This window comes from Octodon degus, unplaced genomic scaffold (genome assembly GCF_000260255.1).
Source record: "Octodon degus isolate 3935 unplaced genomic scaffold, OctDeg1.0 scaffold00084, whole genome shotgun sequence".
NCBI lineage: Eukaryota > Metazoa > Chordata > Mammalia > Rodentia > Octodontidae > Octodon > Octodon degus.
This window is the reverse complement of record NW_004524660.1, coordinates 10,330,953-10,353,820: the sequence shown is the minus strand read 5'-3', so window position 1 is coordinate 10,353,820 and position 22,868 is coordinate 10,330,953. Positions and strand designations below refer to the sequence as shown.

The window sequence follows — 22,868 nt, the reverse complement described above, 5'->3', positions numbered from 1 at the left end:
TCTCTCTCTCTCTCTCTCTCTCTCTCTCTCTCTTTCTCTCTGTCTCTCTCTGTCTCTCTCTCTCTCTCTCAGAAACAGGACAGTTTCCCCTATTGTGCTGTGTAGCTGCCGTGCACAAATCCCCTTGTTGTCCTCCTTCCTCGATGGCAAGATCCCCAGGGCAGAAGTGCTTGTGCTCTCTCTCCTTATCTGGGTCTTTGCAAGCAGCCCTCACAGGGTCTTCTCTGAGATGGTTGAATTTAAGGGGAGGTATTGACCACTATTGTCTCTTATGACCCCTTACTGTTATCTGGCAGTAAGATTTAGAATTTGCATGTCCTGAATATTCATGTATCCAATCAGCCCGTGATTGCTCCTGGGCAGAGTGTGTGTGCTGGTGGGGTTAGCAGCCACTCACAATCACTTTCAATTTCAACTTCTTGTTACCGTAATCACAGACTCTGTTGAATTAATCCTTTTGTTGAAATTGTTACTGAGGGTGTTTATTCCTGCATGGAATTAATGCCAGGATGCTTTTCTCCTGCAGAGTAGGGTTCCTTTTCTCCTTTGCTGGATTGCCGTTTCAGGAAGGCAGAAGGCAAAGAAGACTTTTGTGTTATTCTGACAAGGATGCCACTTAGGAGAGACACATCATGCAGGGGAAGAGCATAGGGATCACCACTGAACAGATCCTTATAGTGCTGGCCGGGTGCTCTGGGTTCAAATCCTAGCCCAGGCACTGACTGCCTGTCTGGCCAGCAGTGCACTGGATTTAGTACTGAAGGTCCTGTGGTCCTAGGAATCCTTCCGGCCCAGAGAAATTCAACGTTTTATCATCCTGGTGCAGTCATTTGCACTTATTTATAAAATAGAGAGATTGATTCTTTTTCATAGTGTAAATTTGGTGTGGTGTCAAGTTAGATAATGTAAAAGAACTTGATAAATTGTAAACTTCCACATGAACACAAAGCGCTGCTGTTTTGCTTTCCTGTTCCCCTACGTGTGGCAAAGCTTGGCTATAGAACTGGGTTTTCCTCCTAGGGGAAGATGCCCTGAGAGTGGAACTCCAGGGCTCAACAGGCGGGCGGGCATATTTCTTTCTTTTCCCCGTAAGCTGTGGGGATCAAGCTCTAGAGGGAGCTGCGTGGGCTCTGCCCTTTCATGTTTTTAACGCTGTGTAAAAGGCTAACTCGTCAGTTCTCGCTGCTCCTGGGAGCACGGCTGCCCTTACTTATGAGCCGTGGAGCTGTGACAAAGCGCTGCACGGAGGGAGGGGCTTGCCCAAGGCCAGGCAGCTGGTCAGGGAGCCACCAGGCCCTGTGGCGAGGCAACGCCTTCAGCCTGCATCCAGGTGGCCGCCGAGGCTGAAGAGAAGCCCACCAAAGCCCTGATAAGAAAGCCAGAAAGCCAGGCACATGGCACAGATTGCGGACACCGGTCACTGAGGCTGGGCGATAGCACCACGGCCACCAGGCTGAAGCTGGCCTTCAGGCTTCCGTGACAGTCGTGCAATGAAGCCAGGCACACAGGCGCACAGCCCTGAGAGGGAATGCCCATGCTCCTGTGAGCGCTGCCGGGCGGTTATTGAGAGCCACAGCACTGTTCCCTGCCCTGATGCCTTGCGCCCAGGCAGTGCTTTCCAGCGCTGGGGGCACTGACGCATGTGTGACCATTTTCCAGCAATAATTCTCCAAAGCAGAGCAGGCCTGGGCCGAGCGGGCCCTTGGGCCCGTGAATGGAAGCACTGGCTTCCCGTGATTCCAGATGTGACTGCGCTTGGAGATAGATGGGTTTTTAAAGATGGGATTAAAATGAGGCCTCTAGGGTGAGCCCTGATCTAATCTGAGGGCATATAAAAGAGGAAGAAAATTAGAACGTGAAGAGCAACAGCTGGGAGGTGCCCATCTGCAAGCTGACCAGAGCAGTCTCAGGAGAAAGAAAGCCTGCCCAGCTTCGACGCTGAGAGGAAACACATCTCTGCTGTGCAAGCCCCGCCTCGTGGTCTTTTGTCATCTGGCTCTTGCAAGTTAGGACAGGAGAGCATTCTGGAATACCTCCAAGCACATCAGCTCTGCCCATTTCTTACCAGCGATACTGGTAATGTAACTTTCACAGATTCATTAGTAAGGGAGACACTGAAGGTGGCTGGGACTGAGGAAGCCTTTGCTGCACGCTGTGAGCTGGTGCAAGACCGCGCCTCAGCCCTCATAGGAGCTCTTCAAGGGCATCAGTGGCGGAGGCATGGAGGCTAACTTCCAATCAGTAGAGCAGCAGAAGGAGAGAAAAGGGGGGTCGCGGCGGGACAGGCACAGGAATAGCTGTGGGCAAGCACCTCCAAGGAGCTGTGAGAATGTGGGAGAGGGGGTCTGCAGAGTCCCAAAGTACGTCCTTGCACGGTGTTTATTAACCTCAAAGGAAACGGTATTAAGCTCATGATGGAGGAACCCAGCATAAATTTAATCTAATATCACGGCTAGCTGCACATGACTCTTGCTGTCATCTGTCATTGGGATTAGCTTGAGAGATGCCTAGGTTGTCAAACACACTTCTAGGTGTGTCTGGGGGCGTGGGGTAACCCGGGGCCTCTGCCCAGCCCATCTCTCTCCTATGGGTGCCCTTCCTCCTCTCTTCTTCCTGCCCACCATGAGCTGAGCTTGTCTCCACGACGTCCTTCCTGGGCTGCTGTGTCTTGGAGCTGGGTGACCCCTGACCGAGATTGTGAACGAAATGACCCCTCCCCTTGAGGTTGTCTCATCAGGAATTTTGTCCTGGATTTTAGTCAACACAAAGGTGACTGACACGGAAAATTGGCCCTGAGAGGGAGGTTGTCGCTGTGCTGACATCTGACCCCGTGGCTCAGGGTCCTTCGGCAGTGGCTCGCAGTAGGACAGTGGCTGATAGCCACTAGTGATCAGGAGCATCACCACTCCACACCCTCAGATAGGAGAAGAGGCAAACTGTACATTGCCACAAATGTACAGCCGCAATGTGCTCCCCAAAACAGGAATGACATCTTGAAGATAGCTGTTCTGAGCTTTCTTTTCTTTTTTAAATGTGTTTAATACAGAGTCTAGAGGGTCTCACTACACAGCTCAGACTTGTGGTGATCCTTCCTGTTTTCAGCCTCCCAAGTGCTGGGATTGCAGGTGCGCACCACCACGCCCAATCTCAATCACAGTCTCAGCACGCCCTGGGAGGTGGGGCTGGCACAGCCCAGCAGGGATGGAACCCCAGTCCCTGCGCCTGCCTAAGCAGACACTTTAGTCTGCTGAGCTGGCTGGCTGGCCCTCTTCGCTTTCTCTGAGTAGCACAGATTATTATTCTTATGATTTATGGCTGCTAAATGCAGAATGGGGTCCTGGATTGGATCCTAGACCAGGACAGCAGTAGCAGTGGGGAAACTGGTGAAATGCAAATAAAATGTGTAGTTTCAGTGGATGGTTTTCTGTTAGTGTCAGTCAGTCCTGTTTCAGGGTCAGTCAGTCTTGTTTTTATAACAGTGCTATGTATAAGATGTTAACAACTGTATAATGTTTGCAGCTTTTCTGTGTGTCTGAAGTTATTTCAAGTGGAATCTTTTTTTTTTTTTTAATTTATTTATTTACTTATTAGAGAGAGAGAGAGAGAGAGAGAGAGAGAGAGAGAGAGAGAGAGAGAGAGAGAGTGGTGTGTGTGTGTGTGGCCAGCTCAGCCCACCAGGGGGCGGGGTTGGCTGGCATGTGGTGCTGGGGGATCGAACCGCGGTCCCTGATGCTTTTGCTAAGCCTGTTCTAAGTAGGTGCTTTAGACCACTGAGCCATCTCTCCAGCCCCTCAAGTGGAATCTTTTTATTTTAAAAAACATCCCCCTTAACGACTATCATGTCTCAATTATGCAAAACGAGTAAGTCCTGGAGACCTGCTGGGTCACTGCGCATCACAGCGGTGTCCTCCCTCTTCTCCACGGGGGGCAGTCCCAGACCTCCAGTGCACGCAGTACTGCCCACTTTACCTCTGTCCCCTGCAGCGTGGCGCATGGCCCAGGCTCATCTGTCCTCTGTGCTTTAGGTCCGGATGCTCCTTGGAGTCACTCCTCTTGCGCTTTCAGGCTATTACTAGATGTGCCCAAAAGCAAGCGCTGCTCTCCCTGACAGTCACCTGGAGATCAAGGGGTCTGCTCAGCGAGTGACACAGGTGGAATGCACAGTGTGCACCAGCAGACGGAAGCAAGGCCAAGGTGGAGGGAAGGCGTGAGACTCGCCTGCTCACGATGGTGTGCACACTTATGAATTACTTTTGGAACCGTTCATTTATGACTTCAGACCACAGTTGACTGCAGGTGACAAACACCTCGGCAAGTGAGCCCACAGCAGAGGAAGGGCACTGCAGAGAACCAGGTGGCGCAGGGGCAGAAAGGCGTGCTGCTCTCCTCGTCCACCGTGAGGGCTGCAGCCAGCATCCAATAGCAAAAGATGAGTATCAGGAGAACCCTAAAAGGCTTGCTTAGTCCAAGCTTTACATCACGCCGGAGTCCAGAATAAAGAAGGCCCAGGGGACTGCCTGACTTTGGGCTTAGGTCTGAGGAGGGGTGCAAGGCCGTGTGGATGTGGGAGAGGACAAGGGGCCTCTCTCATGCTGTGGGCCAGCGGCTTGGCACCAAGGGCCCGGTGCATGGAAACAACCTTTTCATAGATGGGGCTCTTTGGGGATGACTCAAGCATGTCATGTTTGTAGTGCTTGCTTCCATCGGTACTGAACTGCAACCCCTGGTGACATCATACCTAACGTGCCCTAACGCAGAGCCAGAGGGGCCCAGAGCTTGCTTTTCTGCAGCTGCTTGGTCTTCCTGGAGATGGTGACACCGGGAGTGCATCGCTTATGTGTCACCTACTTGCTTCGGAATCTCCTTTTGGTTACTGGGGCTGCAGAAAACCACGCTCCAGGAAGACAACCCACAGTGCAGCACAGAAAAATAAGCCACAGCCAGGTAGCTGAGGCTCTGGGTTCTCCGGAAGGTTGGGAAAGAGACCTTGGGATTTCAGGGTTGTACGACAGGGACAAAGGACAATGAGACATTTCCAGCGCTGCGAGGGGACTGGAAAGGAAATGGCATGAGGCAGACCACTGCACTTGGAAGTGGAGGAATGCCGTGGGCAGAGAACAGGGGACGTGGAAAAGCCCAGGAGACTTGACTCACGCGGTAAGAATGCACTGTGGAAGTGCGGAGGCACTGTGTGGCTAGGAGAAGGGTGTTTCATCAGGAATTCCTAGGCCAGGGCCTTCGGGGGCCACTCAGACAAGTGGTGGTCTCCCAATCAAGACAGGAAAAAGGGACGGGCTAGAAACCAGAGAAGGGTGACCCACAAAGCTGAAAAGAAAACAGGCCGCCGTGCCACACACCACAGCAGGAGGCACACCGTGCCGACGGGCTTCTGGCCCAGGGCTGCTGTTTTGAGCTTAGTCTACGACATAACTGAAAATATCCTTGGCTGCTAGAATAGAGGATACAGCTGGAGAATAACTGCTGGAGGCCGTGCAGCCGCCTCACTAAGCACTAGGCCTGCGGCTTTCTGCTTTGTTGCTGGATTCTTACCGCCACCTCGTGGTCATCGGTTTGTGCTGGAACCAAAAAAAAAAAAAAAGGGTCAGAGCTACTTTCTAGGGCTCTAGCTTTCACCTTCCTAATCTTTGTCTTCTGACTCTTGCTCCAAAATAGCCCCAAAGGCACAGATGTCATATAGAGTCGACTGTTAATAGCTTAGCTTCTCACACTGCGAGGGTTGTTGGTGTTACATAGCCAACCCCGGGACTTGCACACGGGCTTGGTTGCTCGCAGTCCATTTTCTCTGCCAGAGCTGGTGTCTGCACTCAGAGTAACCCTTTGGTGTGCGTGCAGAGAAGCAGCTAGTGTCGGGGATGCCTGTGGAAGAGACTCGCGGTTGACTGACGTGGACCCTGAGACCTGCAGACGCGGACGACTGGGCTATTCGTCAGCTGCCTGCCTGCGAGCCGTCCCTGGTCCTGTCTGTGCATCTGCCGTGGCCTGGAAAGGGCCAGCATTTCTCCGCTGGAACTTCTCTCTGGAGGGCAGGGTTTCCTCTTAGGAACTTCATGGGATTATTAATCTTAGACTTTGACTGGGGGACCTTGGGCTAAGGAGGTAAGGAAGGTCTCGCCTGTTCTGTTCAGACCAGTTCTACAAGAAAAAAATTAATTTAAAAATTGGTTGGTGCACAGAATTCCACCTCCAACAGGTGGGAAAGAGTGAACAGCAGTCCTCTTGCTAACCTACGTCCAGGTCTCCATCCGTGCCCCACAATCTCATCTGTCTTTCTGGGGTTCTACCTCCAGATTGTTCCATTCTCTTTTTTTTTTTATTAACAACAACAACAACAACAAAAAAAAAAGCATATACACTGTTCTATAGCATCTCCTTTCACCAATTTATAGACAGGACTTTCATATCGAACCCTATGCACTTCAGCACAGTGAGACGATATACAGATTTAGGAAACTTGACTGGAAGACGTATAAATCTCCTCTGGAAGAGCATCTCATGACTCATAAACCCACATTTGTGATCTGATGTAAAACCAGTAACCCATAGATTTATAGCTATATAGAGACAAAAACCTTTTGAGTTTAGCTTGGTGTAAGGACTCTGACAGCACAGAGAATGTAATCCAGAAGGAGGGGGAGGGGAGGGGAGAAGAAGGGGGAGGGGAGAAGGAGGGAGGGAGAGAGGGAGGAGGGAAAGGGGAGGAAGGGGAGGGGAGGAGGGCAGGGGAAGGGAGTGGAAGGGAGGGGGAGGGGGGAAGAGGGGAGAGGGAGGAGGGGAGGGGGAGGGGGAGGGGAGGGCCTCGTCAGTGTTCCCAGCTATGGAGCGCCTTTGGCTGTGGGCAACTGTGGCCTCTGGTCATGGCCCACGTGAGCACAGCAGAGGAAGTGCTCATGCAGAGCTCTGGACACACCTCAGTCAGTGAATTTGAAGGCCGGAGAAGGCCAGGGTAAGACCGCGAGGGCCAGGGCTTGCTTGGAGTTCAGGGTGGGAGCCAGCCTCCTTATCCTACAGATCACTTTGGGAAATAATTTTCCTCCCTCAGACAGAATGAGACTTCCCCAAAATGCATAATGCTCAACCCTAATTGTTTATTTGCATAATGAAGACCTCAATGGCAGGGTCTCATCTGCAGAGGATTCTGATTTGCCTGGGGGTGGGGCCCAGGGGCTGGCATCTTCAAAAGCCCCCTGGGTGGCTTGAGGGGCAGCCGTGGACCAGAGCGCGTGCAGGAGCCTTGCTGTGGAAGCGGCGCTTTCTCCGGTGGGCGGGTGTCTGCCAGAGGGACAGAGTCCTTCCCGACTTCTTTCCTCTGACAGTTCGCCTCTTTCTCCCCTCTTCCTGACTCAGTGCCTGTGTCCTGGGTTGTCCACTTGTTGTTTTGGATCTTGCTTTAATCTTCACTGTGCGGCCCAGGTCAGTCTCGCCACCCTTGTGCCTCAGTCTCCTGCGAGTGTGCAGGGCTACAGCTCTTCAGCTCTTGCTTCGCGTGAGTCCCCTGGAGGCGCTCTGAAAGCTGCCAGCTCCTCTGCTCTCCGGCCCCCTCAGAGTGAGCCGCTGAGCCGGTCACCTGAGTGCGGTGGTTCTCGGGGCTGCAGCAGCCGCACCACCAGGCATCCCGGGAGATCAAGTTATGAGGCCGCTACAGACCGACTGAGTCAGAAATGGTGATGCAGGTTCAAGCTGCGTGCTTCGGACCCTTGTGGCGCACCCCAGCTTGAGGGCCACTCACTGCGCCAAGGCTGTCGCGAGGCCAGTGGCTGGCGCTGCTCGGAATTCACTGTGTGCCCTGACGCTCGTGCCAGGCCGCTGGCGTGTGTCCCTGGCGCCTCCTGGCCGAGCAGGCCGCAGTCCTCTGGAAAAGCCTCTTCGCTTCCACCCTGTCTTGGTGCTAGAAAGAGCGGGGCTTCCTCCTTCGCTTCTCTCCTGGGCACCACTGCTGCAGGGTGCCGGCTCCCCACCCCACCTCCTTGCCTCCCCCGGACCCTGACTCCGTGCGAGAGCTCTCCGGCTCCCCCAGGCTGGAGACAGAGCTTCCCAAGGGGGCTTACTGGAGGAGCCTCGCTTTGTGCTTCGTAATCTCGGCTGGTGCCGCTCATGGTGCCGCTCTGCGCGACGGGCCTCCCCCGCTCGGGGACCGCGCGGGGCTCGCTCGTGGTCAGAAGCCCATTTCCTACCTGAGTGGTGCCGAGCTTTCCTCCACTGAGACACTGCAGTGTCAGTGGGGATTATGGAGGAGTGGGCGAGGGTCAGGTTTCAAGCAGGCCTAGAACCTGAGCATCCCAGTGGACATTAATTAGCCTCCAAGTCCCCTCTCAGCGGACTTTCTTTATCCTGACAAGGTTGTCATTGTTCAGAGCATGACTGCAAGCGGCCCTCTCGGCCTGCGGCCTCCTGAGTCGGACGCTCGCGCTCTTCCCTGACCCGGTTTCCTCCTCCACCACTATCTCCCCAGTGCCCGCGGCCCCAACCACAGAAATAGCTGCTTTTTTTTTTGGTTCCAGGAATCAAACTCACAGCCTCCCGCTTGCTAGGCAGGCACTGTGCCACGGGGCTGCGCCCCGCCCCTGCTGCTTCGTGACCTTACCCTCTACTTTTGCATCTCCTTGAATTTGTTATTCTTGCTCAGCCTGGATTTTTTTTTAAACACCCTCTATTTTCCTATTAAACTTCTGTTTATCCTCCAGTTGCCAGCTGACGTGCTCCGCTTCCCATGAATTCTCTCTGTGCCCTCAAAATCGTTGCTTTCTCTTGCTTCCCATGCGCGTCGTTTCGCGGGTATGAGACTGGCTTAAGGACGTGCGTCCCTCAGAGGCAAGCTTCCGGCCACACAGCCACCGCGGTCCCGTGGTAGCGCCCAGCACACAGAAATCGCGGCTGCACTCCACGGAGTCCCGTAGTCGGCTCTGTGCCCGGCCGAGCACTCACCTTAATTACCCGAGCTAGAACCACCGAACCTGTATCTATTCACACACCGACAACAAAGTTGGGGAATAAGAAAGAGACACGCGCGTTTGCGCCTGCCCCTGGAATTAAGCGTGGGAAGCCCCGGAGACCCCGCTGCTGGTCCTGGGAAGGCCCCCTGCTGCGAGGAGCGCCCCTTCCGGGACGTCTACATTCTGTGTTCCTCCAGAGTCTTGGATCTTTGGGGAGGGGAAGGGCCACCATTTCTATCAGAAGATTGGGCCGGATGACCTCAGGCTTCTCTGCGCCGGCCGGGCCTGCGCTTGCACATTTCTGACCCAAGAGAAGGAACTGGGCGAGCCGGGGCTTGGTGGAGCCCGAGAGAAGCAGGAGGTCCGCATCGTATGGCTCGGTTGGAGTGGAGTGCCGCCGCCGCAGCGGGGATTAGTCATTGTGGCCTTCCATCGTGTTCTCTTTTTTGTGGATCTTTGTTTATTAATCCTTCCGAGAGTATTTTCATCTCCTGATTTCTCTTCCCAGAACCTAAATTGACCTTGAGTCATGGCTGATGCGCTCAGATTTCCGAGCGTCCACACACCACAGACGGGCCTTTCCGCACCGCCAAGGGCCCCTGTGGCCGCGGCCACCCACTTCCTGCCTTCCACCTCTCCTCCCCAGGACCTGACTCACAGTTTCCTGAGCCACTGTCCTCCCTGTTTCCCTATGACCGGCCCAGGACAGATCGGCCCTCTGCTCTTGGGAAGTTCCTCTCTGGCAGTTCCAGGCTTGTTTCAAACCCCACTTTTCCAGGAACTCTTCTCTGATAAATGCTGGGCTGTTGCATCAACCCTGAATTTTATTATATTGTCTAAAAATGCAACGTCTTTGGTTAGAACTATTTTGAATTTGTTTTGTCTTTCTTTTTTCCCTCCCTCCCTCCCTCTCTTTCCCTTCCTCTCTCTCCCTCCTTTTTTCCCCCTCCCTCCCTCCCTCTCTTTTCCTCCCTCTCTCTCTCCCTCCCTTCTTTTCTCTCCCTTCCTCTCCCTCTCCTTCCCTCCCTCCTTCTCCCTGTCCCTTCCTCTTCCTCCCTCTCTCTCTCCCTCCTTCCCTCCCTCCCCTCTCTCCTTCCCATTCTCTCCATCTCCTTCTCCCTCTCTCTTGGGAATTGAACCCAGAACTTTTTCTTTGAGCTGTGTTTCTAGCCCCTTTTATTTCTTTTATATTGAACCAAGGTCTTGCTAAGTCACTAAATTGCCCAGGCTGGGCTTGCAACTTTGATCCTCTTGCCTCAGTCCCCAGAGTGCTGGGTTACAAGTGTGGTCATCACACCCAGCTTGCTTTGTCTGTTACATCTGTAAAGAGAGGACATAAGATCTGACTCTTCTGTCCTGTGGAGCACACACTCATGTACATTCACAAATCTTCAGGAGTTCAGGTCACTGACAAGGAGGGCCTACAGGTTGCCCTGACTTAAAAGCTTGACCCTGTAGTGGGGGGCTTTCCCCACGCGCAGGAAGGTCCTCTGAGGTTGTCAGGCCCTGTGCTGCATCCCTCACTGCAGTCAGGAGCTGGAGGACGCTGCTGGGGATGTAGAAGCCAGGGCTCCAACTTGTAAGTGGGTGGTCTTGGGCCCACGTGGGCAGGTGATCTCAGCCTGTGCTCGGTGTGGAGGAGGGGGATTTACTGAATAGATATTCCACCTGAATAGAGTGGAATAAACAATGCACATCACATGTAAATCGAAGGTGCTGTCAACCACCTTTTCCTACCTGGCCTGGGGTGGCCAGGTTATAAACCAAGGCGTGGACTCACTCATTTGTGTCTATTTGTGGAAACTGTGGCACTCCTTATGTGCACAAATCGCTGACAAAGCAGACTGCTGATTAGATGACTGCAGGAAAGAAGAGGTTTGGGAAATGCCCAATGGGGGGGGCCTGAATTTGCATAACAATTGATCTCTTTTCAATTAATAAGCCCAGGTAAGATGCAGAGATTTTAAGTGGCACGTTTGCCAGGCGTCACTGGGAAAGCTGACGTGAGTGCAGACTTCAAGGAATGGAGCGACCTCGAGGATTTCTGCCACCAGAACATTCCTGGTTGGTGCAAGAGCCGGTGCAAAGGCCAGAGACCAGCGTATGTGCAGCACATTCCAGAAACATCTGAGCAGCCAGTATGTTCACTTAGAGCAGGGGCGAGCCAGAGGTGGAGGACAGGAGGGGAGGCGGCAATGGCCCCCTCACTGCGGGGCTTACAGGCTGCTGTGGAGGCTGCTTTCCTGTCAGAGATGTGGGGCCATGGGGAGCTGTGAAGAGACAGACGTCGTGGAGAGCTGACTGATGTGCAGACGGATGGCACTGGCCACTCTGCTGAGAACGGTGGCAGAGAGGTGAGGAGGCAAGAGGGAGGGTACACGGGGACTGGGTCGGAGTCCACTGCAGGCAGCCAGGGAACTGTGGTGGAGGTGTGGGGAGCTGGCCACAAGTTCCTGCATGTGCTGTGCTCACGGCAAGTCAAGAGGCTTTCGTGACAGTCAGGTGTAGGATGCAGGGAAGAGAGCCGCATGGATCTCCTTTTTGATAAGGTCTTGCTATGTTGCTCAGCTCCCTTGCTCTTCTGGGCTCAACTGAGCCTCCTGCCTCAGCCTCCAGAGCAGCTGAGACTACAGATACGGCCCTGTGCCACACTGCCACACCCTGCTACACTTAGGGTGAATCTGATTTTAGGGACACAATAACCAAAGGCTAGAGGTGTCATCCACTGAGACGGAGAAGTCTTTGGAGGAAACAGGCAGGTGGGTAGGGGTGGGCTGGAATTTCAGGGGTTCAGATGTGGGCACGTGATGGCAGCTATTTAGATCAGTCTGTGAATGCTGGCTTGTCTGATACTCACATTTACTTTGTGAAAATCTACGAAACCCTAAGTGCTTACTACTTTCCGAGCCCTGTGGGCAGGCTACAGAGTGCTCCATAAGTGCATCCCCATGGACAATATGGTGTGTGCGTGTGTGCGTGTGCATGTGCGTGTGTGTGTGTGTGTGTGTGTGTGTGTGCGTGCGCTCACATACCCCAGCCATGGGTTCTGTGGATTCCTGCCTGGGAGACTCTGAGAGAGGCAAGGACTCCACCAGTGGGAGCCGCCCTTAGCAGGCTTCCCAAAGAGACAGAAAGTGTCAGGACCGTAAGGAGAACATGCCCTGTCGCGTAGTGCACGTGCTCACAGAGGCTTGGGTAATCTCACAGGCGAGGCTCTCTCACATTCGTCCTGGCCTTTCCATACTTTGGATTTAGATTTTCTTTGCTCTCTGTCTCACCTCCCCTATTCCCCGTTATTTTCTGGTTTTCTTACCCAGTTATTAAGTTTCCTTGAACCTGACTGCTTTTCTCAGGTTTTCTCCAGCTCTGTCATACTGGTCTCAACGAGCTCCCCCCAGGATTTGACTAGAAGTGAGCCCCCAAATAATTCCTCACATGAGCTCAGCGTTCCCTGGATGGGATGGGGTTTGCCACTGTGGCGACAGTGGACGCCTGCGCGGGGCCTGCGCCTGAACCGCCATGACACTGGTCACAAAGCCCCGGCAGCTCGTCAGCCTGCATGGCCTGCTGCTGGAGAGGTGCCTGCGGGTCTCTGTGCAGGGCACCTGTGGGTCTCTTCAGAGTAGGGGTAGCCAGCGTCACTCATTTGTGTGCCTGCACTTCCACAGTACCAGCATGCAGCAGGCACACAATAAATGACTCCGGGGGATAATGTGAGCGAGTGGGACACACTGCCTGCTTCAACCACTGCAGGGTTTACAGTTGTAGGCCGGGAAGCCACAGACCACCCTCAAGCAAAGAAAACATCCTTTTATCTTACGAAGTCTTAGGCAGCCGCTGGTGCACACAGAGGAAGCCATGATTAAGGTTCAGGAAGCAGGGAGAAAGATAAGACCTGTTGAACCTCAGGAGCCCGGATGGGCGGGCCTGATAGCGAAGCCTTCTGTGTCAGGACCGACTCGACTGACAGACTCGGCTCATTTTCTGATTAACATCCTTTAACATCTCGGTCTCCATCCACAGCAAAGTACATTACAGTGGTGTCTTGTCTCCCATCCCCGTGACTTTTTGTCAGAATTTATAGAAGGATCAGTCCTGAGATTGTTCAGAACTGGTGGCAAGGTGTCCTTTCATAGCATCAGAAGAGATTTACATTATCGTGGGTGCCACCTCCAACTGGCGAGTTGCTATCAAGTGTATTTTAGGAGGCTACGGATAAAACTGCACCCAGGGGTTTCCTACCCACAGACGCAACCAGCTATGCATCAAAACTGTTCAGATAAAGTTGTATCTGTACCAAGCATGTCACAAACACGTCTTTGTTATGAGTCCTTAAAACTGCGGTGTAACAACTGTTTCCGTGGCACTTACGTTTCATTAGCTATCACAAGTAACCTAGGGATGAGGTGAGGTGCATGGGAGGGTGCGCCTAGGCACTGTGTAAAGGTGGCGTGCATGTGCTCCTCTCCTATCTTAGGGGCACACGGCTTTTGGGGCTCCTAGAACCAACCCTGTATGGGCAGCGAAGGGCAGCTGTGACTCACTGGCCCCCAAACAAGAAGTCAAACAGTTGCATGCTTCCTAGTTCCGATTCCCTGCCCAGCACGCTGCCAGCTTCGCTTGGCATCATAAATCACCAGCGAGCTGCCAATTCCTTGGCTTCCTCTGCCTGAAATGATCAGTTCCTGCGAGCTTTGCAGAAGCATGGACTAGCGCTTACGGTTTCTTCATAGGACTAGAGGCCGGGATCGCTGGCCACTTCATGCACGCATGCGTTCACTGATTGAGCACAGGGATGCGCCCCGGATGCCGCACTGTTCGCTGGGAGTGTCTTGGCACTCGAGGGCCTTCGTGACTCAAGCAGCAGCGTGGAGCTGCCCGGCCTCGAGGACCTGCGCTGCCACACCATCTGCTGTTTTCTCCCTTGTGGTGACAGACTAACTCATCACACAGACTTGAGAAAGGAAGAGATGTGTCCCCATCCTCCTCGCGCCTCCTGTGAGCCTTTCGCTCTAGTCACGTGTCCCGAGGCCCCGTAATTTTCACAGGAAACCCTTCTGTAAATAAAGAACAGAGAAAGCAGCTCCAGCTATTTGGAGCTTCATAAAAGAATGTCCTGAAATGGCTCTTTCATAGGAATAAGCCCTAGTCATCATTTCTTGATGGATTCAGGTCACCCCAGCCCGCGACAGACACACCTGCAGAGGGCGAGCAGGAAGGGGAAGGGTGGAAGCTCATCCTTGATTTGTTTCCTTTTTAAAAAAAGAACCCCTCGCACCCAGTCACTAGCCAAGCCCTTCCTGCGCTCCCACTGCGGCCACCGCCAGGGGCCTTTCTCACTGCCCCCCAGGTGCTGCTCGGGAACCCTTCCCCAGCTTGCCACCCCCTCCGCTGGCTCCCTCCTCACGGCTGTCCAGGTGCTCGCCATAAGTAGCCTCTAGGCTTAGCCTTTGATTCTGACCTTCTCCGGCGAAGGACTGAGCCCAGGGCCTCGGCTGTGCCAGGCGTGCTCATTCAGGCTGCCCCGCCGCAGGTTCTTTCCGTTTCTCTAATCGCGGCCCACTTGGGAAGGTGAAAGATCTTTGCTGGCAGACACCGCATGACTTCCAGAAGTGAAACCTGCGCTCCCATTCTTCCTTTCCTCTGGATTTCCCCGCTCAGGTCACTCTCACTGAACATTCTACTCTAAAAAATAAAAAAGAAATTTTACTCTTTAAGATGAAGTCAAAATTTCACTTCCTCCTTGAAGTCTTTCCTGACTTGCTTGCCGAATTTACTTTGAGCTCAACTCCCTCCGCGCTCTTAGCGCGCCCGCCTTCTGCACCTCCTCACCGGCTGGCCCGAGGCGGTGCTGGGCCTCCTCCTTGCGTGCCTCCTCCAGCTTTGCCTATGGCATGGGGCACAGCTTCTGCTTGGGCCCAGGTGGGTTGAAGCTATTTGTTTAGACGTCTCCCAAGAGAGCTTCCGAGGTCACTGTTGTTGGATTGGAGTCAGCCACCTCTGAAAACATTTTCACTGCGACATGAGGAAACCTTCCTGAGTCCTTGGGGACAAAGGGACGAACCTTGGCTGTAATCTTGATATACACAGGCCTGATAATGTAACAGGTACTGAATAATGCTGCACACACCTCCTGGACAGAGCCGAAAGGGCAGTGACGAGGGAGCGCGCGTTTCCTGAGCGCAGAGCGGCAGCAGGGCACTATACGCGCGGTAACAGCAGCAGCGGATTCTTCTGGACTTTCTTTTTCTTTTCTTTTCTTTTCTTTTCTTTTCTTTTCTTTTCTTTTCTTTTCTTTTCTTTTCTTTTCTTTTCTTTTCTTTTCTGTATTTGGTACAGGGCTTACGTTGATCGGACTCCTAGTAATACTCCTGTTTTCAGCCTCCCAAGCGCTGGGATTACAGGAGCGTGCCACCGCGCCCAGTCTCAGTCACTTTAGCGCGCCCCGGGGGCGGGGCTGGCACTGCACGCGCGGATCGAATCCCGGCGGGCCGCTGCGCTCGCCTGAGCAGGCGCGTTAGTCCGCTGAGCTACCTGGCCCGCCCTTCTTCTGCAGTTCTTAAGGCACCAGGCCTGCTCTAAGCGATTCCCTTGCGCCAACTCATTTCACTCTCACAACAGTCCTAAGTGGGGTACTGTGGTCAGGGAGTCGAAGCGCAGAGGGTTAAGCAGCCTGGCCTCAATCTCCCAGCTGGTAGGCACGGCTTCTAGACACAGCCTGGGACCCAAGAGCAGCTCCCAGCCCCACTGCCAGCCAGATTCCCTGTAATCCTAGCAACTTCCAGTAAGGCAGATAATATTAGTTTCATTTTACAGATGAGAAAGCTGAGTCTTCAAGAGGTTAAGCACGATGCTCAGGGAGCGAGCGCCTGACCTGGGAACCCGGCTCGCGTGGCAGTTGCCAGCGCCGTGCTTGGAATCTCCCCGCCTCCCCAGTGACCCTGTATCCAACCTTTAACCTCTTCTGAGAGGTTATGCAGACTGGAACGCATATCCCAGAAAGACAGTTCTCAAGAACTAGGCAAAAGGCTTCTTCCAGGAGATTCAGATGCCCCCTTCTTTGTGCTTTTTATAGAGAAAATGACTCGAGCTCAGCGGATTTCCTGGAAATGAGTGTCTGCCTGTGAGCCGAAGTCATGACGGACAGAACCGGCTCGCTGGCTGTGCATTCCCAGGAAATGCCCGGCCCAGGTCAGAGTTACTCAGAGAAGGATGCCCCCACCCGCAGCATGCTACGGGTGCTGCTCAGGACTGCAGAAAGTCTGTCTGATTCGTTTATCAACTGGGAAATGTCCTGTAACCTGTGCCCCATTACGTCCTTACCTCCTGCTAAGGTGTCCCGATGAGACTGCTAGCCTAGCGTGTAGCATTTTCCTCAGTCCTGGCTTGCTGCAGGCTGCACGGCCAAGGGCGTTGCCATTTATGAGCACAGATGTCCATTTCTCACCAATAACTAATGAAATGAGCTTTGTTGTGCATCCAGTACCTTGAGAATTACTTTTAATGTAGACTGCCCTCTGTTGGGAAGGCTTAAGCATGACCCCGAGTAGAGATGGCAGCTACACTAGCTGCCCTGGTGTCTGCCCTCTGGCTCCAGAGTTCCATAAAACCCGAAAGCAAGGAAAATGGACCTGATTCTAAGCTGCCTTTGAGAGTGAGACCTAAAATAGCAGCCACCTAGTGTAGTGTGTGGCTTTGCATCCGCTCTGACCCAGACACATGTCTCTGAGACCAGGACAGGACAGTGATGGTGATGGGGGAGCAAGGCTGAGCTTTATTTTTATTTATACACTTTTTTTTTTTTTGACAGTCTTGCTGTGGAGTCTTAGGTTGGCCCTGAACTCTTCTAAGTGGACCCAGCTGCTTTGAAACTTAATCTCCTCCTGCCACAACCTTCTCTGTTAGCAGGCTTGAACCACCACACTGAGCTCAAGGTTTGTACTTTATAATTTTATTTACACCTCCCATTAGGGAGAGACTGGGACTTTTATGAGGATCTGAGGATATAATAAGAGGGTCCTATGCAGCTGGAAGTCAAGATGGAGGAGTATGCTCAAGAACCTTGCCCCTGGCGAATTGTGGATGACCCTTTATGACGGGCACCATAGGTGGTGGGGTCTTTCAAGCTATCAAAGGTTTTTGAAATTCTCCAGTGGGAGTAAACCACAGACTATGAGGGAGTTTGACAGCTACTAAAGCCAGGGCTCCACAGTTGGGAGGTAGCTCTGTCGTTTGGGGAGGTCTGTTCTCCATGATTGACTGTAGTATGGTTCAAGTCAGAGGCAAAGAAGACCTCTGGAATTCCATCACTAGCAGTACCTTGACAGGGGCCATCCTGACAGCAAGAAACGGACCAGTGGCCATGCTCAGGTCAGCTGCGATGGGTGGCATTCTCTTAACTTTAATCGAAGGGCTGGTATCTTGTTGACAAGATGTGCTTCTTCACAATTTCCCAATGGCCCTCAGTTTGTGGAAGACCCCACCCAGTTGCCTTCAACCCAATTACCATGTTTACCATTTGGAGACTATCCACAATATCAGTAGGACTTGGCTCCTAGAGTCTTCTCACCTGAATGAGCTGCAGTTGAAAAAGGGTTTCAGAAGATCAAGTTATAGGCTGTTTTTAAAACTGTAGGCAGGATAACTGTGGCCAAATAGGCTATCAAGAGACATTTAGCACTTTTTCTATTTAAAGGGACATGAAGGAGGATAGAAGATACTACATTTATTTATTCACATTTGGATTGCATTTGTGATCAAAATAAATGTTTAATATCATTAAAAGGAAATACGGCAAGTCCTTAGAAGATGAAGGACCAAAGGGCGAAATACAATGAAACGCGACCACTGTTTCCCTGGGGCCTTCTCTGGCTGGCTTTATGTGTGCTGTTGTTCAAACAATAAAAGCTCCTGGAATGTACTTTCTTTTAAAGATAAGTTGCAGAATTCTACTTTTCATACTGAGCATATTACATGTAGTGCAGGTTTCGTACCAGTCTCTCATCTCAAGTTACGCACAAGAGTGGTGCAGAGTCAACAGGAAGCGCTTCACAGGGAGACGCTCTGTGGGTTAAGGACGCAGCGAAATGCTTGGCCTTTACCTTGGAAGTAAAAGTCGGTGTGCCACCGTGGTGTTGGGGGTGCTGGATGCAAAACCATTACCTTTCAGGCCTCGTGTCTTGACTCGTGGCCACGAGAAGCCTCATGAGAAGCCACTTGGTTCCAGTGTGCTCTGTTCTACACGAGCAGAATTCATGCAGGGAGAAGTTTCCGGTTCCTCGTGTGCTTGAGACAAATAAAATGTGTTTTCAATGTGTAATAATAATAATAATAATAATAATAATAGGGGCCAGACAGCAAATGTGATTATCTGAGAACTGTCTTTTTCCTACTTGTTCAGCCCCTTGGAGATCTCCCAGGGAGCACCAGTATTGAGGCTGAAATTATGTTTTCAGCTGGGACTCTGACAAGGATATTCCTCCAGATATCTGCTTTATGGAAGGAGGTGTTAAGGAGGTCTATGTGTCTCTGTGAAAGAAGATGGGCTGGGACTCCTCCTCGAGAGGAACAGATGGGCCTGGCACCAAAGGCTTGCTGCTGAGGGAGACTGGCTACAGGGAGGGTGACGTCTTCAGACCGAGTTCCTTCCTGAAGCTCTTTCAGAGGCACTGAATGGTGCCAGGCTGAGGAAGGACTGAGCTGAAAGGAGCGTGCTGCTGGGCTCGGCGGCACAGTGTAATGCCAGCGCACAGGGAGCTGAGCCAGGAGGGCCAGCCCGGGCTGCGCAGAAGATCCTATCTCGAAACACCAGGAGATAGGACCAGGACAGTAACACAAGCAAGAGAAGCATGCATTTGAGGCTTGAGCTGGCTCAACAAGTCCTATTCAAAAGTAATTTGCAATAATGAACAGTAGGTTAGGGAAATCTATAAAGTATGCAGTATGGTGGATTTGTACTGTTGATGTTTTAATTAACATTCAGGACTCCTCAACACTGAACTACTTCTTGTTCTCAACTGGCAGTGAATTATTCTCTTTTCCCTAGAATCTTCAAGAGATTTAGGTCTGTGAGGCTGGAGTTGTACAGTATGTTCCAGGCATATTTAACGTTTCTAATGCGTTACCACCACCATGGTGGCTTGCTAATGGACAAAGCTTACAAAACATTTGGGGGCCGTCCTCTAAGATACATGTCCTCATTTTGCTTTATTTTTAACTACATTTCCTCCCCATCCCATCCTGCCCTGCTCCACCCCACCCATCCCACCCATCCTACCCATCCCATCCCATCCATCCCATCCAATCCATCCTATCCATCCCATCCCATCCATCCCATCCAATCCATCCTATCCATCCCATCCCATCCATCCCATCCAATCCATCCATCCCATCCCGTCCCATCCCATCCCATCCTGTCCCATCCCATCCCATCCCGTCCATCCCATCCAATCCATCTGTCCCATCCCGTCCCATCCTGTCCCATCACGTCCCATCACGTCCCATCCCATCCTATCCCGTCCCATCCCATCCCACCCCATCCATCCCATCCAATCCATCCGTCCTGTCCTGTCCCATCCTGTCCCATCCCGTCCCATCCCGTCCCATCCCGTCCCATCCCGTCCCATCCCATCCCATCCCATCCCATCCATCCCATCCAATCCATCCATCCCGTCCCATCCCATCCCGTCCCATCCTACTTCATCTCATCTTGTCTCATCTGAATTTTAGACTAATAGGTTCTAGCACATTAGAAGGTCTGAATTTCTCAGTATCTTTAAGACATTCTTTACATTATTCTTGTACATTTCACCACTAAACCACACACCTAGCCCTTTTCTTAATTTTACATTGAGACAAGGCCTCATGAAGTTGCCCAGGCTGGTCTGGAGCTTATGTCCTTTCTGTCTCAGTCACTCTGGTAGCTTGGAACACTGGTACACACCACCATGCCTAGCTTTCCTGGCATTTTTGAGGAAATTTCATCCAAGAGGAAGCTCTGATGCTGCAGTGGATTTGAAAATGATCCATGGGAGCCAGTTGTCATGAGACAGGCAGATCCATCTAGTTTTTCACCTTATGCACTAGGGATGCTACTAGTAAGTATCAGGGACATGCCCTTGGACGATGACAGGTTATAGTACAAAATTTGGAGCTAAAGGAGTTTGCTTTTAAAAGTGAAATGGTGGTGATCTTCTTTTTAGAGCCCCTGATTTTCTTTCCTTCACCCAAATTCTCCTCACATGGACTGGGGATGCAGGTGAGTCCCAGAGTGCTTGTCTAGCATGCACAGGGTCTCACGCAAAAGAAAAGTTCCCTTCATATACAGAGAAAGAGTTTTAGAAACTCTTCCAAGCTAAGAAGCCAAACAAAGTCATCATATGGTACATTGTTAAATGATCAGGTTTAGCAATGAGAGACAATACCTAATCATCGCTGGCACGGACCATGTTTTGAATGATTCCGGTTAATTCCAAGAAAGGCCACATCCTAGCTCCTTGGCTGGGTCTGGGTTTGGCACTCATGCCTGTAGATTCCTGACTTACAAACATTCAGGTTGCAAATTTTCACTGACACCAAAAGACCTTGCATTACAAACATTGGTAGACGCAAACAAGTCATGGAATCATGGAAGTGGCTCTGTGTCTGCCAGGTGCTGTCCCACTGTGCTGTGTGTGCTCAGGGCACAGTGTGACAGCCGCAGTAGCGCAGCTGTCATTCAGAACCCAGGATGTCCAGAAGCAGGAGGAAGAGTGGGGAAGAAACTATGGAAACAAAAGTGAAAATAATTGAGTCTGGCCGGCAGCGAAGGCCAGCAGGCGCCGCTCCGCCATTGCTCACCTGCTCTCCCCCTCCAGGTGGCGACTCTCTTCCTGTCGCCTCGCTCCATGTTCCCCAGGTCCCAGGTGTGGTAGCGCCCTGCACTGCAGCACCTTTGCAAGGTAACAGTAAAGGCAGTTCAAGCGCAGGATGTGTGTGTGTGTGTGTGTGTGTGTGTGTGTGTGTGTGTGTGTGTCTTATGTTTTACATGGCATATTTGGGCTAAAGGTATAAAAGACTCACATCATCAGACTTGCGGACATGTTGGTCTCATGAATGTTCTCTGGACAGAGCTGGTTTGCAGCTGGGGACTCACTGTGTGGGCAGTGGGACCCTCTACTCCTGTGGGACCTCAGAAGGCTTTTGCTGATGTTTTGTTTACATCTTTCTTGAAGGAGCTGGCAAGGCAGATGGAGTGAGGAGTGAGGGCAAATCCTGCGGATGACAGGGACCAGAAACAGGGAAAGCTGCAGGCTACTCTGAGGCCTGCCTGCCTCAGTCTACCTGAGACAGGCTTGCGTCATGGCACTGTCACCTGGCACAGCTGCAGCTGAGGCTCAGCTCAGTTTGCTGCCTGTGCTGAGGCTGGGAGCTCTGCAGGTGGGCTCAGCCAGGGCGTGATGTCCTGCTGGAGCCTGGTGCTTCTAACAAACAGTTGCAAACTTCCCAAAGTTGATTTTATTTCTTGTCTTTATTTACTTTCTTATTTTTTTCAGTATTGAGGTAAAAAGCACACTAGACTGAGCTACAGCCCAGTTCCCTCTCTCCCTTTGTAGGACAGCAGATTGAACCTCGAGCCTTCTCGATGAAATGCCAGCCCCGCTCATTAATTAATTAATTAATTAATTAATGCATGCAATCATTGCTGGATCTAACCCATGGGTCAATCCAGATCTAACCTTACACTGAGCTACATCCTCAGGATTTAGAATTCTTTTCATGTGAGACAGGGCCGCTCCAAGTCTCTAAGTTGCCTGGGTTGGATTCTAACTTGCATTTCTTTTGTCTCAGTGTCCCAGAGGATTAAGATGACAGGAGTGCATGCATTGCCATTCCTAGGCCCTTAGCAGTTTAAAACCTTTTTGAGATAAGGTCTCTCTGTGCCTGGGCTGGCTTCAAACTCTTCCTTCTCAGCCTTGGGTAGCTAGGATTACAAGGATATGCCGCCTTGACCGACATTATATTTATTTCTATTTGGCATTGAATAACTGCACCTATTTATGGCGTAGAGTATGATAATTCAGTATATATATAAATGGGAAATCAGATCAGCCTTTCCAATACCTTAAACACATCATTCTGTGTGTGTGTGTGTGTGTGTGTGTGTGTGTGTGTGTGTGTGTGCTCGTGCGTGCGTGCATGGGCACAGATGCATTGGAAAGTTTTAAATTTCTTGTAATTCTTTACAATGAGTGGTTGTGAACTATTACCACAGTCTGTGACTTGTAATTTGGTATGCGTTATCCAATCTCCCTTCACTCTCCTTACTCCCTTTCTAACTGCCGGTGACCACAGCTACACACTATACTTACATGAAGTCATCGTTCAGCCCCCCACTTAAGGGCAGGCACACATGGTATTCATTTGTATGTGCTTGGCTTGTTTCATGCAACATTGCCACAAGGCCAGGGATGTCTCAGCAGAGGGATGTCATTATGTAGACGAACTATGTTCTGCTTATTCTTGCTTCTGTTGATGGACATGTAGGTTTACTCTACATCTTCGCTACTGTGGAAACCACTGTGAGTGCATACCTCTCCTTGACATACTGATCTGATTTCCTTCAGATATGCTTGGTTGTAGGACTGCTGGATAGTGTGGTGATTTTTAGGCAGGCAGCGAACTGACACAGAAAATCGTTACATAGTCCAGGCTGGCCTAGACCTGTGATCCTCCTGCCTCCCATTCCGTTGGCTGGGACAGCAAGCATGTACACTTCTGTTTTTAGTTTCTGAGAGCCTTCCATAACTGTTCTCTACAAGGCAATACCAACTTAAACTTCTACCAACAATACACAGGTACCCCCTTCCGCTGTCCTAGCCTGCATGTGTAATTTTTTCTTTATGGTAACAACCACTGTAATGTGCTGTGATATTGCAC

General features: G+C 51.6%; 1 pseudogene; it reads left to right on the top strand.

Moving 5' to 3' along the window:
* The first annotated feature begins 16,990 nt into the window (after nucleotides 1–16,990).
* Nucleotides 16,991–17,495, top strand: LOC101587852 (annotated as a pseudogene).
* Nucleotides 17,496–22,868: the final 5,373 nt, after the last annotated feature.